Genomic DNA, 4,809 nt, shown 5'->3' with positions numbered 1-4,809 from the left:
GTCAGCTATAAAGTACAGTAACTGGTCTTCAGCAATACATTGAATTATACGCACCTAACTGTATTGGAGACCATAAATTCATCAGATGGTGCAGGCCAGGGGGCTTGAGGAGTGGAAAGGATTTGTCTCTTGTCCCCCTCCAGGGAGAACTGTCACCCCAGTGCTGAGATATTGCTTGAGCAGCGACTCTCCGGGGACAGAAAAGGCAGAACTTGCTGAGTCTGTTTGCGATGCGCTTATCTGTTATTGACATTCAGATCCTGTAATAACTCGGGGAATAAAAATAGAAAATGTGACCACTCAAAACATCTTTGGATCCTGAAATGACAAATTCCTACTGCAGGAAAAAGACTGATTTGGTTCCTGCCAGTCCAGTTCCCATGGGAAGATACCTTGCCATATTCTGTGGTAAGTTTTTAGAAATGCACATGATTGTGGGGATGTGTCAGTAAACATGAAAGAAAATCACAAGCAGTGATAATATCACTGTCACTGCATTAAAGACTATTTGCAGCTGTTCAGCAGAGTTACATCATGCAGAGTGATAAAGATGATATTTTTTTGTTTCCTAGTATTTACTATTTATTTTTCTCTGATTTTGGAAATCTGTTCTCTTACTTTTCTTCCCCTGATATTCTCCTCTGACATTTTCTTCCTTTTTTAAGTACCATAAGGTGCCCTCTTAACAGCCTTTGAGCAATATTTCATATCTAGCCACCTTTGTGGTGACAAAGCAAATTTAGAGTTAGATCTCTTTTTAAACTGTGTTTTAACAGAGAAAATAAAAATTAATACAGAATGAAAAAAAATGGTATTTTTTGGGCAAAAGAAGGAGGTTAAGTTCTTGGTGTTTTTTGCATACATTTTACATACATACATTCACTGTTCTGTTATTTCCATTATGGCTTGCATTGTAATTCCTAATCCATGTCAATTTTGAGCACCTAATTTCCAGTTGAAACACAATGTAGTCTCTTTAAAATGAGAACTATCCTTGCCTTTGTTAATGAACATCTTTACTTGGTATGACTTTCTACAGTACTTTTTGTCATGTCAACTGCCATTTTTATCTTTCTGTACTTCTTTCATCAAGTGAGTTTTATTTTTAATAGTTTTGTCAAGAACTACAAAACCTCAATAAAATTATGAGACTGTTTTATCTCATTGTTCCTTTTCAGGAGTGTTGATTAAGATGCCAAAATATGTATCATATCACCCCATGATTTACACAACACGGAGTTCTTCAGTCACTAATTTTTGTCAAGTCTACCTGTCTAATCCAGTGATTTTAGGTAAACACTAAGATTAAGGGCTTTTTCTTTTTATTATAAACATATGCATCATGCTTATTATTTTTAGTCATAGAATTTTCATTAGAGTTCTGTGTCTGAGATCCATGCATGACTCATTGTATGACCATAGATACATTATACTTGTTATAAATCATTCAGATTTGGGGACCAGTTTGACCTGATGTTGTACAATGTTAGTTCCTAAAAGGATAACGTTGAGTTTATATCCCCAGCATCTATATGGGTGACTGGAGGTGTAAGCTAACACAGGGAGAAAGGCACAGAAAACCCCTAATTTCAGTCTGTGCTTCTCCATCTTAATGCAAACAATCAATCATTACAGAAGGAAGCACAATACCGATCCTTTCCCCACTGAGGTCAAGTAGTGACTTTGAAGTGAGGGAACTGGGTTCACTGATAAAAATGATAGACAATTAGTGTGTGTTGTGTTTAATTGGAATGAATGAACTTGATTATTTGGTATCCAATAAAGCAAAATAAATGGTACATAAATCCATTAATAATGAAGAATCTTTGGTTGTTTCTTTGTTGTTATTTTTGATGCTCAGAAGTGGGTCACTCTTTATGTGCATAAACAGAGAAAATAAATGGCTAGAAGAGAAAGAATTTTCCATAAACCGATTAAAGGATACGTCTGGCTCCTCAGAGAATGTTATGGTGCTTAATGATTTTGTTGTTGCTGTTCTTAATGTGTCTAATGTTTGCTGTTTAAGAAAATCAAGAATAATGTTAAAAGGTTGCTCCAGAAGGGAGCTGTCAGCCAGGAGGAGGAGAAAGCCTTGTTTAGCCAACAAATTTTCCACTGGCAAACTGCAGAAGGAGAGAAGACGCCCTCCCACCCTCAACCCATCATGAAAATTCACTGGATCTAATATGAGGGGCCAGTAAATTGTGCGGTGTGACCTCCCAGGCCCCATGTCCCCTGTGCATGGTGCAGCAGTGTGCACACAAGCCCCAGGTGCATGCCCCCCAGCAAGCACTATGTGTGCCCTGGCACCTGGGCTCAGGGGAAAAAGCCCAGCAGCCTCAGTTTAGATATTCTGCAATAGACCCAAGATGCTCCATCTTTCAGCATCCTGTTCCCCAGAATTGAGTGTCCTTGCAGCTGAGAGCCAGACCGCCCCTGTACTGCACAGGACCGGACCTCACACACATGGCCTTGCAGCCTTTGCCTAAGAGCTCAGGCTCAGCCTCTTTGCTCCCTGCCTCCCTGCAACTCATGTATGAAGAAATGTGTCTCATGGGAGGTCCAAGATGTGGAGGTGGCACTCAGCCAGGATGTGCTGCATCACTCCCCAAGCCTGGAAATGCTTGCAAGGAAGAGACCCAGAATGGCCTGCTCTTGGGCCAAAAAGCTTTTTGGTTGTATCCTGGTATAAATTTGAATGTGGATGTGAGGCTATGCCTGGATCCCACTGATTAGATACAGGCTCTGTAGTCCCATCAGCTTGCCCCAATTCCTGGTATCAGCATTTCCCAGTCACTGCACAAAGTTCACTTCTCTCCCAGCCACTTGATCAAAATCCAAGTGTTTTCAGGATAGCGTGTGCTCTTTTGGCATTGGCTGTGAGACCAGACATAAAATCTTAATGGGCTGTGTTATTGTTTTAGCATGCTTCTTGTTCAGTTCTGTGCAGAGCAAACCAGGGGAGGCAAGTGGCAAGATATTATGAGATCATAGTGACAAGAGTTGAGAGAAGTTGCGTTGACAAAGACAGTTCCCTAGTTTTGAAGGGCTTTCCGCCTGCCAAACTATAAAAGTCTGCTAGAGACAAATGGAGCCACGAGAATCCCTAAAAGAGAAGATGCAAAAACCACAAATAATATCATATAAAAACTCCTAAGCAGCATGAAATGACAAGCACCTTAACCAGAGCAGCTGCTATTAGCGATCCCCGAAATGACAATTAGGAGGATGATGACAGTAATAATACACCTTTGAAGGATAAAGCCTTTATTAAGGGAAAATTAGCAAAATTAATTCCTAGTATTACTCAGTAATTTGTCTAGGGTCACACAAAGGTTGAATTTGACTCTCTTTAGAGACAATACTTTCCACAAGTCTGCATCTCCTTAAGAAAAGAAGCCCTATTTATTTCTTGCAGACATGTTTGCAATTTGTATAGCTACCTTCATAATATCATCAAGCTAGTCTTTGTTAGCTCAGGATCCTTTTCACATCGCTCACCATTTTAGTTCCCATAACAACAGAATACATTTGTAATATGGAAACTCGGCTTCTCTCAGTTCTTCTGGGCAAGCTTGTTTTCTTCACTCAATAGCAGCTTGTAACATACCAGAGGTTTGTGCAAACCTGAAAACTTGCATAGTTTAACACAGTAAGTGATCTGATGCAAAGTTCTGATGAAATTGTGTTTAAATTGAAATTGAAACAACATATTCAGGTAAAGTGGCAGTTTCAAATGTCTGCAGCTTTTAGCTTTGGTATAGCCAGGGATTGCCACACCATATCTGCATTTTCTAATTGAAATATAAAACACGTGTTTTTGAGTATGCCTTTTTACATTCCAATGAATTCATTGTGAATTTATTGTGTGAAAAAAAAAAAAACAGTTAGAAAACAACAAAGTTGGCTAGCCTAGCAAGCTTTATCTTCAGCCTATAGCTCTTTCCCTGAATTCAATACTGCAGGCACAATTTAATGCAAACCCAATTTATGACTTAATGCTCCAGGGACCATAGTGGGAGATTGTTACATTATTCTTTTCTAATCCTATTTGTGTTTTAATTTGCTAAGTCTGTAATGAGGTGCATGCCTTGAATAGATTCAAGATCTTCAACATTGCTTTTGACTTTGTTTAATATAATAGATTGTACAGTTTGCATTCAGAATTGAGGTGTTCCAGTCAGTACTATCTCTTCATTTTCAAAACTAGAGTGGATAAAATTATGTTCTGAAAGTAATTGTATCCATGTTTCCTTGTTTATCACTTAATGGTGTATTTCCTGTTATAATTTTCTGTTTCAATATGTGAGGTCACAAAAATCAATTCTCGGTGGACTCTGACTTGACTGTTCGAAATTACTCCCCAAAACGCTCAGAAAAAATTATGGAGAAAATAAAGCACTGGGCAGTAAGTGGCTGGCTATACTAATTCTTTTCTATTGTTGCTTTTCTAATTTTTTGTGATGTTGAAACTCCAGTAAAAATATAGAGAAATGGAGTAAAATATCGATTATATTAAATACTCAAGATAATCAACATATCCCTATTTATGCTGATGATGTGTGGCTATAAATCTACCCCAATATACACATAGTATTTTGGTTCTAAAATTTATAGCCAATGATCCCAGTTGTCATTCATCTACATGGAGAATAGAAATCCCATTTCAGATCATCTCTAGACTTGAGCTTTGCTTTGATTCTTTTTGGAAGAAAAAAAAAAAAAAAAGAAAACTCCATAAGATATTTAGTTTTATTTTTGTGATCATGTTTTAAAACATACTGTACTACAAAAATGTAAAAGTTGAGA

Source organism: Parus major, chromosome 2 (assembly GCF_001522545.3).
Source record: "Parus major isolate Abel chromosome 2, Parus_major1.1, whole genome shotgun sequence".
Classification (NCBI taxonomy): domain Eukaryota; kingdom Metazoa; phylum Chordata; class Aves; order Passeriformes; family Paridae; genus Parus; species Parus major.
Note: the sequence above shows the minus strand (reverse complement) of the source record.